Raw genomic sequence first — 15,356 nt, forward strand, 5'->3', positions numbered from 1 at the left:
AATTTATAAGAATTACAAATATATACATGAAAAATCACAAAACGTCTTACAAAATCTAAAATACTAAATCAAATACGCAAAAGCACAAACATAATTTTGGTCAAAACACAATACTTAAATGATATCATTGTGGTATATTTTGTAATAGTTTAAATACTCATGACAAAAGTCAATTCAACCTTAAAAATCATGGCATATTACCTAAATATCTCAATAAAAATTGATAGGTCTAAGTTTTCAAAGAGTTAATAAGGATCCGTTCAGTTCATTGATTTGAGTTTTTAATTCAAGTTGAGATGTGACTTTATGTGAGAGCTTTTTACTATAGTAAAAAAGTTAAATGTGACTATTTTTTAAAAAATTTTACTGTAGCAAAACTCGAATTGGTGAAATGAACGGATAAGTCAATTTTGTGTAAATCCAAATTTACAGCCAATGAAAATTCCGAAAGTGCCGCTACATATAAATTAACCGTTTAGTTCGCTGATTCGAGTTTTTAATTCGAGTTGAGATGTGATTTTATGTGAGAGCTTTTTACTGTAGCAAAAAAGTTAGATGTGATTGTTTGTGAGAGCTTTTTACTGTAGCAAAACTCGAATTCTAAACTCGAATCAACGAAATGAACGGGGCCTAAAATATTGAAATGAAATAACCAAAATTCTTCCCAAAAAAATTCAAATTCTCTCTTTTTCCTCGATCTGTTCTCTCGCCCTCCCTCGCATTTTCTCTCTCTTCATCTCTTGTTGTCGACAGCGTTCCAGCGTTGTCGCAAAAGTTTGCAACATTGGCCGACGTCATCGTGACAGTCTTATTGGCTCATCAGATTTGTCGTCGCAATCTATTGAGACAACTCATGAAATTCCCTTGGCTAGAGCTGCGAAGGACGCTGATGGAGATTGCACGACCGATTTGCGAATATGGGAGAAGGCAACGGTAGATCTGTCGTGACATCTTGGAGATCACGGTCGCGATTGTTCAAGGCCGATGACAAGGCTAGTAAAGAGGTTGACGACGAGGTTAACAAAGAGAGACAATGGACGATAGAGAAAGAGCAGGGAGAGAAGAGGTATAAGGAAGAAAGGTCAAGAAGAGAGTGGGCTGAAGACAGAGAAATTGAAAAAAAAAAAAAAAAAAAAAAAAAAAAAAGATGGAAAACATAAAAAGGGTAAAATTATAAATTTTAATATTGAAAATTTAAAACAGCCTCTTAATTTCTAATAATTAGTAAATAGGCTATTTATTTGCATTCAAACAAATAGGCTATTTATTTCAACGGTTTTATAAACTAGCTTATTTACTATAATTTCTCTTATATAATTAGAAAAAAATACATGTTTTGTCATTATTTTAGACTATCTAAATATTTGTGCCGTTTTAAATATAAATTTGTGCCACATTATTTTTTATGTTAATTATGTCACTTCCATGACATAGATGTTAGTTAGCATTTTACTGAGTGACATTTTTAGTTTTCTCCTTTTTAATTAATTATGTGAAAAACACATAATTTATTTATTATTTATGTCATTCTAAATCATTAAATGATATTATGATCTTTTATTTTTTTATTAATTAAATGATAATTATTTATTTTTATAAAATAAATAATATTTTTTTAACAATCTTAATTAGTATTTCTAATTTTTCCCTACTATCGTATGGCAAGGGAAATTATATTAAGACCCGTAAATATATAAAGGCACTGCATTTTTTTAGGAAAAGACAAAAAAATGACGTTAACAGCATCTCTCTATTATCATGAACCGCATCTCTCCCCTTACTCCATTACCAGTAACCGCATCTCATTCCTTTTATTTTATTATGTAAATATTTTGTTTTATAATTGCCCATTTAAGACGATGAGAAAAATCAATTTTAGACTACAGAGCTCTCTCTCTCTTTTTTGTGTGGAAGTAAAGTGACGTTTTCTTCACCGTCACGTTTCTCATTGCTATCCTTTGTTTCTCTCTTTGACTTTGTTTTGTGTTTAAGCTTTCTTTCAATATTTTGGGAATTCTTTTTCTTTCAATGCTTGTGCTTCTTCATTTATGATAAAAATAAATAAATAAAAACACAAAAACCCAGATGTGCGAGTTCCGTCAAAATCGGGCACGTTTGTATTTTTGTAAGTTCCATAAAGTGGTCCTTTTTGTCTTTTTTGTTGATTGTGGTAGATGTCTTAATAGATGATTGGGGTGCAAATAAAATTTTAAATTAATTTTAAAAATTTTTCTTGAATTATGATCCTTATAATATTTTATTTTTAAAATTTTAAAACACAATATTCATTTCTCTTAAATTTTATTTCGTTAACAAGTTTTCTCTTTCTGTTAGAATGAGTGACAGAATTACTACGTGTCACTTATTTATTGAAATTTGAAAGTGCAATTATGCTTATACATTCCTAATCAGATTAGATCTCATGAATTAATCGATAGAATTCACTATCTTCATTTTCAAAAACCAGTTCTTTTTTTTGCTCACCTCGTTCATCCATTGCATTGCTTAAATGCCTTGAATAGCATGCTCTCTAATGGCTTGCTTAAATGAGGTTGTAGTTGGAAATTGTAAACCTGTTTTTAATGCAACATCCTTTGATGATCTAAAAACAGGTAAATTGGGCATTCTCTTTTGGACCCTGTTTTTTTTTTAGCCTTACCACCCACTATTGATGCTTCATTTTCTTAATCTTCTTCATTTTCCTCAACCACTACACGCTCATCATCACCAAACACTGAACCATTTTCCTTCTTTCTCTCTAGCCCTTGCAATGTTTGTTCAACTATCACCTATATCAATTTCATCTTCGGACTGTGTAAATTCAGAATCATCAAACCTAACACAACCAATTCAGAATCATCACTTATATCAATTTACAATGAAGATTGATTTTGTTTATCTGATTTTTCTTTTTGGGAGAAAACTTCTAACCCTAACGCAACCAACATAATCGACAGAATAGATTAATCCTTTTTTTATTTAAGCATTTAAGTTTTTTAATCTCTTTTTTAATAACTTGAGGTTTTTGTATCCGTCACTTATTATAACTGAAGGGGAAAACTTGTTAATGGAACAAAGTTCAGAGGGAAGGATGTTACGTTTTAAAATTCAGGGGGCAAAGTGTTACAAGGGTCATAGTTCAGGAGGAATTTTAAAAATTAATACTAAAATTTTTCATATAGTAAACAGAGGTGCAAGTTCGACCCGCCCCAGATCCGGTGGTCCAAATAGAATTTTCAGCCTAAACATGTCGTCTTGATATTTTGACATGGTCAGCCGTAAAGGAAGAGGAGAAGGCTTGACCCGACCCTTAAGGTCGACGAGTTAAGATAAGATCAAGCACGCATGAACATTTTCAAGGGAATATTATTTAAAAAGGTTTATGTGGGTGAGGATAAACCAAGTCCGAGCAAAAGATACATGTTTCAGGTCAACCTGTTTGATTCGATCTAAATTCGCACCTCTAATTCCAAAGCTCATGATTAGAAACATCAAACTTACATAACATACCATTAAAAATTCAACAGCTTTATATTTATATTGTCTGTTTTGATTTTAAAAAGATATTATGATGGAATATAAAAGATAAGCAACTCAACAATATTATCAAAATAGAAACATATACAAGTTTGATCATTTTGTGCAATTATTTCTCCCTTTTATTGCATACTCGTTTTAATTGGATTCAAGAGTAATTGGTCATTTTTTGAGTTTTTTTGGCACGAGTTTTGTAAAATTAAGAAAATAACCATTTTTTTAATTATTTTAGTTTATTATTAATTGACTTGATAGTTATGACTAATTAATTCAATAGTTTTTCTTTTTGCTAATTGATTAACTTATGGTTTATCAATATTATTTAGTAATCAACTAATATCAATCAAGAAATTATGGATTTATTGGTGATAAATTATCAGATAATTAATTATAAATCAGTTTATTACTCAATGAATATGGTTTATTATTGATTAACTACAAAAAAAAATTGCCTAAAAAATAAAAAGTGAAAAAAAGTTGGGTTATACCCGTTCATTTCACCGATTTGAGTTTAAAATTTGAGTTTTATTACAGTTTAACACTCTAAAAAATAGTCACATCTAACTTTTTTGGTACAGTAAAAAGTTCTCACACAAAGTCACATTTCAACTCGAATCAGCAAACTAAACGGGCCCATATTATAAAAAGTGGCCAAAACATGACAATTTGCCTAATGTTCCTGTTGTGTGGGAAAATGTGACGGACATGTGGAAGAACGATGATATGACACGTGGCCTTAACCATTCCCCGCAAAGCAACAACCCTCGACGTCTAGGGGCTCCCTCCCAGTCCGTTACAAAAAGCCAAGTACGAAGTCCAACCTAAGGCGTCGATTATATCTGGCGTCGACAGGTCGTACCGTCGACCTTTAGACATAGAAATCCCTCGATCGTAGAATCAACCGCCAAGAAGGACAAGCGGGTTAAGCAACACTGGCGACGAGGGGAATGCTCTTTGGGAAAAAACCTAACATGGCAATTTGCGTACAGAAGTGGGGGATGTCTACAAAGCATGCATTAATTGCGAACCCTTAAATCGCCCCACAAGGGACAGAAAAGGGTTACAGGAATGCACAGAATCGTAATAGAAGACTAATTGGCTAAGTGAACAGTACTCCAAGTGATTAGTGGGCTACGACTGAGCCTAGAAAGGGAGAGCACTTAAGTGCTTCTACCTACGAAGGAAATCAACCCAGCAAAGGAAGCTCCCAATATAAAAAGGGCAAGACCCCATACAGGAAAGGGGTTAAAATCCAAGAGAGGAAAAAGAGTTAGAGAGAACAATTGATGTAAATTGTAATCCTCTCAAAAGAAATATACAACCATAGTAGATGTAGCTCTGATTCTATACAGTGAACCACTATAAAATCTCTTGTCTTCTTTATTTACGTACATCTAACGCACAACACACCTCTCCAATAAATTCTTACACACATTCAACACCAAGGACGGTAATCCAACGGGAGACCCAGAGGTAACCCGGCCTGTTTTTGTTGACGAGAAATCACCGTCAACAATTAGCAACTCCACTAGGGAGCGAAAGTGTTTGACCCCCAACAACATAGTTAGCAAGCACGCCTCCAAGAAAGAGAATTGAGGCCATCAACCGAGGCAGCCAGACGGACGAAAACCGCCACCCATCCAAGGAATAACAGGATGGAAGAAGATCCACGCCCGGTCAGAAACGAAGTCCCACTCCCAGACGCGCCACGGGCGGATCCTGTGCAGATGCAGGCCCAACTAACCACTCTAACCGAGTTGGTGCATGGGCTAATGACCGTTGTTGAGCGCTTGGATGGAAGGAACTCTATGTCGCCGTTAGAAGACGCCCCAAGGCCGCTGGCACCTGCCATAGCTGAAAACTCAAACCCCGGTGACCGCCCACATATCCAAGAGGGAACCGGGGATAGCGAGAATCACCGGGGCCCTCATAGGCCTCGACCTTCCCAATCCTCCAGCAGTCGTTTAAGGGCCGCCGGACTCCGGGCTCCCGAGGATCGGATACCGAGAGGCCCGGGAAATCCTGAGGTACTGCCCCAGAATCCAGGGGGAAACCTACCAGGAGACTCAGGGTTAGTACAGGCGGGCGGCCAGGCAAGGGGCGGACCCAACGTTCAAAGGGCAAAGGCGTCGAGGGTAGCTGGCTTGGCCATCTCAACAGAAGAAGCGCGCGCCATCATGGAGCGTATGGCCAGCCTGGAGCAAAAACTCACAGGGGACGTGGCAGGCCTGAAGAAGAACATAGGGCGAGTGGCTGAGGTGGTAAACGTCGACATCACACCTAGTCGTACACATGACCATCCATTTACCGAAGAAATAATGGCGCCCCCTCTCCCCGACAAATATAGGTCACCGTCGACCCCACCATATGATGGTCGAGGGGATCCCGACGATCATTTGGAGATGTATACAGGGTACATGCTCTTACACGGGTATGCTGAGAAAATTATGTGCCGAGCTTTTCAGAACCATTTAACGGATTCTGCCCAAAGATGGTTTCGGACGCTGAGGCCAAATTCTATCTCAAGCTGGGAAGAGTTTAAGGAAGCATTTTCCCTCCAATTCATAGGGGTTAAAAAATACGTCCCCCCGAAGCAGAATCTGACGGCGATATACTAAAAGCCGAACGAGTCATTAAGGGAATGGCTTGCAAGATACGGGGAAGCTGTCGCCGCCACGATCGATATAACAGACAGAGAGGCCTTGATGGGGGCATTATCTAGCATGAAGAAAATTACCCCCTTCAAAAGAGAGCTGAACCGAAAACCCCCGTCCAGCTACAAGGAATTTCTTACGCGAGCGCAAGGATACATCAACGCCGAGGAGGCAGACGCAAACGACCCCGAACACAGGTCCAACAAAAACAAAGGGACCGAACAAGGGTCGACGCCAGCAAAGCAGGATAGGAAGAAGCGTCGAGGCGGAGGATGCGGAGACAAGCAGACAGCTGCGACGTCGAGTGCTCCAGAAGCCAAGAAGCCAAGGCAAGAGGAGAACCGTAAGCATCAGATGTTTCAAAGGTACGATTCCTACCACGAACTAACAGTAAGAGTCGATGAGGAATCAGGTCGGCCGCGGAAATCTGCTGCGCCGCCCGGAGCCAATGAGGACAGATCCCAACCGGAGGAACCAGAAGAAATTCTGCAGGTTCCACGGCGATGTCGGCCACCACACCAACGATTGCGCCGACCTCAAGGATGAAATTGAGAGGGTAATCCACGAGGGGAGGCTACAGGAATTCAAAGCCGAACGGAGACCTCGAAACGATGGCCATGGTGGGCAGAATGACGGCCGACGCCGAGAGGAGAACCAACGTCCCGAGGACCGAGAACCCGTCGGCGTCATACGAACTGTCCTCGGCTTGTACGCAAAAATACTTTTGCTTAAAATTTAATGTGTGCTCGCAAGTGTACGAATCACGAAGTAATAATGATCCGAGAATCGAGTATAAACTTGATGCGTATTAATTTTGTATATTAAATTTCCGCAAGCGTACGGTGTCAAGTTTTGAGTATAAGGTGAGTGAGTATCATCTCCACAGGGATTGGGTTTAGAATTGCCATCAAGTACCGCAATTATTGTAACTTAACTTTATCTAGGCAACCTAATAAAATGACAATTAAGAAAATAAAACAAAATAAATATGAAAATAAGAAAATAAAGTATATATACACAAATGGTCTAGGGACTTGATTTCGCTTTATTATTCCTATGTTCATCCTATTATGTAATCGCTAATCGATTCCATTCAATTCATTAATCAAGGCTCTAATATCATCTCGCAACCTCTCCCGAGTGCCTCACAAGAAATTGTATTTAAATACCCAAAACAATATCCCTATTCGAAATGAATATTTAAACACAAATTAAGCTTCACCTTTAGAATTAAAAAATAGGAATATTGATCACCTCCCAGCCTCACAACGACCTAAATCCTAATTTGATTATCTAAGTGTTGATCTCCTCCCGGTCTCACAACAACCTAGACTATGCTTCTCAAATCTAGATAAAGAACTCAATCTCTCCCGAGCATCAAATTCGCAATCTAAAAATCATCTAACTCATTGTACAAATAAAGTAAAAGAATTAAGCATAGAGAAACATAAATGAATTGAAAATTAAATTAAATTAACAATCAACAAAATATTCAAAACATAGTTCAAATAAAACAACATCAAGTCCTAGATTTAATGTCTAGCTCAACATGGAAAAATAGATGAAAGAAGATAAAACCCAATATCCATTGAAGAGCTTACAAGGACCTCCAAGATGAAGGATTTCGGCCTCCTTTTGATGTTTTCTTCAGATTTCCGGGCTCTTGATTTCAAATGGCATCTCTTTCCTTTTATACTACAACATTTCGGAGCTAGGGATTTAGTCGCGCGCTGCAGCCCGCGTAAAAACGCGCTGCGGCGCGCATTTTTGGAAGAGGGATTTCACTCGCAGGGGGCTGAGATGCGCTGCAGCGCCTTTGGGTGCGCTGCAGCGCGTATGACACATTCCTGGGCACTTTTGGCGTGCTGCAGCGCCCCTTGGACACGCTGCATCCGTGTCCAGCCTCTGGGCACGTTTTGGGCGCGTTGCATCCCCTCTGGTGCGCTGCAACACGCATTTTTAAAGCTGGGCACGTTTGGGTGCGCTGCAGCCCACTTTGGTGCGCTGCAGTCTGCGTTTCCCTTGCTCTCTGGACTTATTTGCATTCCTTTGCGCGCTGTAGCCCAAAAGGGTACGCTGCAGCCCGCTTTTTTGCATTCCAAGCCTCCTATTTTGTGCCTTAAAATCCTCTTTTGCCTCCTCTTGCCATTGATTCACAAGTTGGGCAAATATTCTTCTTTGCTTCATGCAAAATCATCTAAGTTCGCATTTATTTATAACTCCTATAAAAAAACACACAAAAGACATTAAACTAACAAAAATGCTTGAAAACTTACAAATATTCAAGCTTAAAAGTACTTGATTTGTTGGTAGAAATACCCGTCATCAAGTATCGTCCACTGGGATTATTAATTAGGAAGAACTAAGTATCACTCTTTATCTAAACCGATTTTATCTAGACAATATGAAATTAAGGGATTGAAACTAAATTAAATAACTAAACTAGACTAAAAAATGCAAACAACGGATGCGAAGGTGATTTGGATTGAAAGGATCTCTATATTTAAAATGGGCTAGGGGCGATTCGACTTCACCTAATTATGCTATATTTATCTAAATCCGTCACTTGTCGATGTATTATATTCAATCCTAAATCATGGGTACTAAGATAATCTCACTCCCTCTCTCGAGCGCTAAGTGAAATAATATGCTAAATCGATTAAACTAATATCCCTATTAATTTTACCAATTATGCATTCATTAAGTTAAGTCCATATTCGATCTCCTAAAGTTATACTAGCCTCCCGACTCAATATCTCTTTAGGTTGCGTCTCTTAATTCTCAACGTATAAAATTAACTCTCCCGAGCCTAATTTCATACATCTAGGGTCTCTAATCAAATGGGTAATTAAATTAGAAATTAAGCACAAGAGACACAAAAGATTGGAATATAAAACATTCAACAAGCAAACATACTTTCAAAATATAACTTTCATTAAATTAGATCAAACCCCCCTAGCATGAGGAAATTAGCTATCCATATTCGAAATTAAATCCACAATTACAAAATACCAAAGATCCATAGTTTAAGCAGAAAATTAAACAAACAATTCAAGAAATACAAAGGGAGAAAGTAATGAAGAACTCCTGTTGGAATATCTCCTCCAAAGCCTTCAAACTGCCTTGAATCCCCTTGAAAATCTCAGAAATCCTTGGTTACAGCTGCTTTTCTTCAGACCTAGGACTCCAGCCGTGTCTCTGGTTCAATTCTCCACTCTCCGTGTCCAACCCTCTTCCAGCAACTTTCTTTTCCTTTTATATCACCTCCCGAATGTGCACAACTCTCCAAATTCAAGATAGGCGCGCTGCAGCCCATGGATGTGCGCTGCAGCGCACGTTATTAGGATTCCAAGATGCACGCCTAAGCCCACGAAAGTGCGCTGCAGCGCGCGCCTCAATTTCCTGGCAGATTCTAGGATGTGCGCCTAAGCGCGCCTTGAACTGCGCCTAAGCGCTCGATGGCTGGCTGGCAGGCGTGCTGCAGCGCTCTTTGGGGCGCTGCAGCCTGAAGCTGGAGTGCTCTCTGGATTCTTTCACTAGAAGTCTCAGGCTGTAGCTTGCTTCTCATGCGCTGCAGCCCGCACAAAATGGAGATTTTCATGGACTTCTTTATCTTTTTCACTTGATTTTCTCCACTTTGCAAATCCTACAAAATAGATTAACGTAAACATAAAACTAGTGACAAATTAACTGAAATATGCTTAAAAACTACAATATATGACGGGGATAAATTGATGAAAAATCAACTTATCAAATACCCCCACACTTAAGCTTTTGCTAGTCTCGAGCAAAACAATGTAAACAAAAGAATGAAAATAACTAAAACACAAAAGGCAATGCTAACAAATCTAAACCTAACACAAAACGAAACAAAATAAAACAAACAAAACAAAACACAAATAAAGAGTGAGTGTTCCACATATCCCGATGATCATTCTTTGGTCCTCAACATCCCCTAAAATCTCGAGTTCTTATGCAAGGCGATCCCTTGTGATGTTCTAGAATTTCAACATGTTGGATGCACATAAAAACACTCAAGTCCCCTGCCTCACACTCAACCATCCGGTACCCGGATTCACTTATTCAACTTAGAAATCCATGTTTAAGTACTTAAAGCTTAGGATTCCATAGGCCCAACTTAGTTCCGCTCTCCACTAATGTAGGCTAAACTAGTTTTTGAGATACTCAAAAGCCTCCTCGGGATCCTTTTGGAGAAACTCACCATTCCACATCATCTCCACAAATTGGCGCTCTCGAATCGTGAGTCCTTCGTAGAAATAACTGACGAGGCGCCAACTTTCGTAACCATGGTGAGGACACTGATTTAACAGATCCTTGAACCGTTCCCAAACTTGATACATAGTTTCATGGTCCTTCTGGGTAAAGGTCGAGATCTGTCGCTTCAGACCATTGGTCTTATGGTGAGGAAAATACTTGTTGAAAAAGGTTGTCGTCATTTCTTCCCAACTTCCAATAGACCTAGGTCGCAGAGAATACAACCAGCTTTTAGCCTTGTCCTTCAAAGAGAAAGGAAAGAATTTCAATCGCACAGAGTCCGCGGCTTCAGCTCGGTTGTGAAAAGTGGCCACCACTTCTTCAAACTCCCTTATATGCACGTATGGATTCTCGCTCTCTAACCCATGAAAGGTCGGCAAGAGTTGGATCATGCCCGGCTTGAAATCCAAATTCGGCATATTAGGGGGAAACATTATGCATGATGGTGTGGTCGTACGTGTAGGGTGAAGATAATCGTTCAACGTCTTCTACTGGACCTCCTCGTTTTGAGCCATCGCGAACGGATTTGCAACTGCTAATGAGGCTGGGGTCGAAAGAGGACTAGACGTGTGGGAAGAAACTTCACTAGGGTTTTCCGGTCTTCTTACGAATCTCCCTAAGTCGTCTCTATAACGATTCATTCACTTTACAACATTTCACTTTTTTTATTTTTTTTATTTTTTATTTTTTAAAACAAAGAAAACAATAATGTAGAATCGCGAATCGCAACCCCCAAGAGTGCTCCCAGGAAAGATTGGTGGGGCGAGGCCTCCTTAAAAACCAACCTCTTAGACAAAGCAATGTTCCCAGGAAAGACTGGTGGCGTAGAACGCTAACAGGAACCAGCCTCCTAGACAGAACTCCCTTAGTTTGTACTTTCCAACGTTTTCACAAAATTGCTTGAAAAATTTATGAAGTTTTATGACGTATTTTATGACGTGTTTTATGAAATGTTAAATGTTAGATATTAGTACCCTAAGTTAATATTATTCTAAAACCTAAGGTTATACAAATTATGACAAATTAAGAGTCCTAATTTAATGTCTAACTTGGTCACCTAAAAGTCACAACCTAAAAATTAATAAATTTAATTCTAGTTATGAAAGGAAAAATAAATGCAAATTAAAAGAAGAATAACAACAAAAATGAAAGCTAGCAAACTAATTAAAAGTAAATAAATAAATAAAAATGAATGTTATATTTAAAAGAATGGGTAAAGTCACGGAAATGTTAAATGGAAACTAAAGAGAACTATAAAACAAAACCAAAATAAAAGAAAACGGAATGGACAAGAGTTATTAACAAAAGAAACAGAAGAATGCAAAAAGAAAATGTACAAAATAAAAGTTATATAACAAAACTTAAAAGAAACTGACAAAACTTAAAGACTCAACAACACGTTTTAAAATCTAATAAACTAAAGAAATAGATGACACAACATAAAGTGTTACAAAAGTCAAAGACAACCAATTACGGACACAACTAAGCAAATAAAACAAAGATGTTGTAAAAAGGTTTTTTTTTTTTTTTTTTTACAACCAGCAAAACAAAACCCAACAATTCTAATCAATAAAAAACGTAATAATAAATATGGTAAAGCTGACCAAAAAAAAAAAAGTAACTGTCAAACCAAAAAAAAAAAAAAAAGTCAGACAACAAAATTAGGTTATTCAACGTTTTTTTTTTTTTTTTCAATGAATAAATAAAAAAATAATAATAATAAATAAAAAGAAAACCTAGCACACTTAGGAAGAAAACTTAGCAAACTACAGGGAGCGGAAAACTGACTACAAGCTTTATACGACAAAGTAAATGTTTTTTTTTTTTTTTTTTTTTTTTTGAAACGTGCCAAACAAAAAAAATAAAAATAAATAAATAAAACACGAATAGTATCTACCTCTTTGGCTAATTATCTACTGAACAATCTTATTAACACACCTCCCCGGCAACGGCGTCAAAATTTGATTACGCCCAAGCGTGTACAAAAACAAGCGGTTAATTGTAGTACAATTTGAACGGTCGATCCCACGAGGAGGTGTTAAATTGAACAAGAAATGACTAGCAAATAAAAAGCGTTAGGAAAGTAAGCAATCAAACAAAGGAAAGGAATGAGTGCTTTTGATGATTTTTTAAACAATTTAAAATGGAAAAAATTCAATAATAAAAAGTGGTAAGGCTTTGAGAATCCTCCGTATGCTTTGTTCACCTATTTGGATTTTGATTCATAAATTGACTCAATTGAAAGTTTCACATCCCAAACAATCAATCGGAAAATAAATATTTGAAGAACATATGAATTAAAAATGTATTCGAGTAAATAAAATTCTAACGTTTAGAATTAAAAAAAATTATCTTATGAGAAATCTAAGAGCGACAATATACCGTTGGTAATATTGCAGTAAAAGACTACTCATAAAACAATACCTATCAATATATAATATAATGCAACAATCACATAAAAAGAGCTTGACTAGATTTATATGAAAGTTAACAATAAAATATATTGATAAGAGGAAGCAATATGATAAAAGAAAATTATTTACTCGAATATATAGAACTTACAAATCATTGGAGAATCAAAATCCAAACAAGTTCACTACACATATAGGATCATCTCCAACCTCACCTAAATACTCTAGCCTAGCTTGCACATAATTCCCATAAAATTCTAAAAAGAAAGTATGAGAATAAGAACAAGAAAACAAAAAAAAATGTGTGAGAATTTAGGCTCTAAAATCAACAACTTAAACACTTTGACATGCCCCTATTTATAGAGTTTCTGGGCCATGTCAAAGGTTACAATCAATAACCAACCAAAAACAAACGTTCTAAAATTAATTGAAATTTACAAATGATTAATTGGGATGATAAAAATTAAAACTTAATGAGAAAGGAAACCATTAGAAACAGTTTGAGGCTGAAAAAGAAGAACAAGCATTGCACTCCTCAGCTGGCTCAACGGACACAAACGGCAACAAAAAGGAAGAGCAAAAGGCTAGGACACGTGGCGCATAGAGATTCATGGTGAGGAGTAATTTGCCAACAGCTGGATCCCACCGAACACGTGGCGCATGCTGGTTGGCGAGCTGCTGGAACGCGGGACCCATGCGGAGAGAAAAAGAAATCCGAGTAACGCGCGCGTGGAGGAAACTCGCCCGGGGGAAGGAACCGTGTGCGCCAAGTGCGCTTGCTGGCGTGGGGAAGCAACAGCGGAGCAGCTGGGGCCCGCGCCTGGTTCGTGCAGTCCGTGACACGTGGCATATGGGATGGGCTCGCGGCTTCTCGGCTCGGCTCGGCTGGATGATGGGCTGATGCACTGCTGTCTTTCTGGGCCGAATTTGGGCTTTTCTTGGGCTCAACTTTTGGGTTTTGCTTAGTAAACTAGCCCAAATCCAATTATTTTCTTCAAAAACCTGAAAAATAAAATAAATCCAATTAAAATTAAATCCTCTAAATTTAGGAATATTTGAAATTAAAATCACAAATTTGATAAAATAATTTGACAATTATGAACATTAAAAGTGTAAATTTGTGCACTTATCAATCCTCCTCCGTTGTCGAGGGGACCCTTGCGGCTTTCTTTTTTCTCGGCGCCTGAGAAGAAGAGCTGGCTTTCTCCTTTCCCTTAGAAGGAGGTTGTTGGCTCGGCGGGGGCTGCTGGCTTGACCCGGACAGCTGACTGCCGGGAAGCTGAATCCTCAAATATGCCATTTCTACAGAAACGACGAGACAAAGATATAGTCAGCGTTTGGAAAACGAAAGCCATGATAAAAAAGGGCGTCGAAAGCATAAATTACCTTCGTCGCTTAAATGAAAGTATTTGCGGACGGCGTCTAGATCAGCGGGGTCTGGGAGATCAAGGATTAACCCGGCACTTCGAAGATTGGCCTGGGTCAGGAGGGTGTTAATATGACGAACCTCAGACAGGAACGAAAAGGCCTCTCGATCATCGCCAAGCTGTTCCCAGAAAATTTTAGCCGGTCCTGACTGACTGAAATATAAAAAGATTGTCGGCGTAAGAAAGAAGAAAGCAAAGTAAGGTGAAAGAAAGGAAATCGAAGCCTCACCCATATTCCCAAACGACGCCTGCACCTTCCTTTGGCGGGGCAAGCAGTCGTCGGGATGAAAATTGAACGGGCCGCGTATCATAAAAAATATGAGTTTCCACCCATGTGACGACGAGGGAATGCCCAGAATTAACTTGCCAAATCTGGGCTGAGATCTCATGTGTCCGCTCAGAAAATACCACCCTTCGCACTTGGCAACATGGCACAGCCTGTACATGAATCTAAACTCATCCAGAGGAAGATCCATGTCAAACTGTTGGTGCCATAGGATCCAGGCGCCAGCGAAGTAGTACCAAAAATTTGGTGCCAGTTGGGCGGGGGAAATGCCGTAAAAGTGGCAGTAATCCTTTACGAAGGGATGAACCGAAAGGGTCATCCCCGCAGTAACGGCCCTGGTGTAAACATGGAGGAATCCGGTCGGGGGCATACTAGTCCTGAAATGCATGTCTGGGAAGAGGTATTCGAACCACCTCCCGTCGATGCATCCTTCCTTTACCACCCCGGATGATATCTTTATTCCGGACCCTCGACGCCACGGAGTCAGCTGTGAAGGAAGGCCGATCCGGGTCTCCACTTGTAGTGGCCAGCGGGGCATCCACCAGAGAAGCGGCGACACCACATACGCTGCCACCTGTAAAAGGCCTCCTGTCGACGTCTTCGTCGATCATTTGGTAGACGCTGTCATAAGTATCACTACCGTCGTCGCCAAGGCCGACCGCATGTCCCTCGACTTCCCGCAACAGCGAGTCGCAGTCTGACGAGGAAGATGACCATGAGATCTCCGCCATAGAAGGGGAGTCTGGACGGACGACAGAGGGATCCT

The 15,356-nt window shown here is 39.0% G+C and overlaps 1 non-coding gene across 1 annotated transcript; it reads left to right on the forward strand.

Annotated features, from left to right (window-relative positions):
* Positions 1-10,493: 10,493 nt before the first annotated feature.
* Positions 10,494-10,600, forward strand: LOC112091867. Its single transcript, XR_002902335.1, has one exon. It is a non-coding gene; the product is annotated as a small nucleolar RNA R71 (small nucleolar RNA).
* The last annotated feature ends 4,756 nt before the right edge of the window (positions 10,601-15,356 follow it).

The sequence above is a fragment of the Morus notabilis genome, unplaced genomic scaffold, assembly GCF_000414095.1.
Source record: "Morus notabilis unplaced genomic scaffold, ASM41409v2 Scaffold1108, whole genome shotgun sequence".
Lineage (NCBI taxonomy): Eukaryota > Viridiplantae > Streptophyta > Magnoliopsida > Rosales > Moraceae > Morus > Morus notabilis.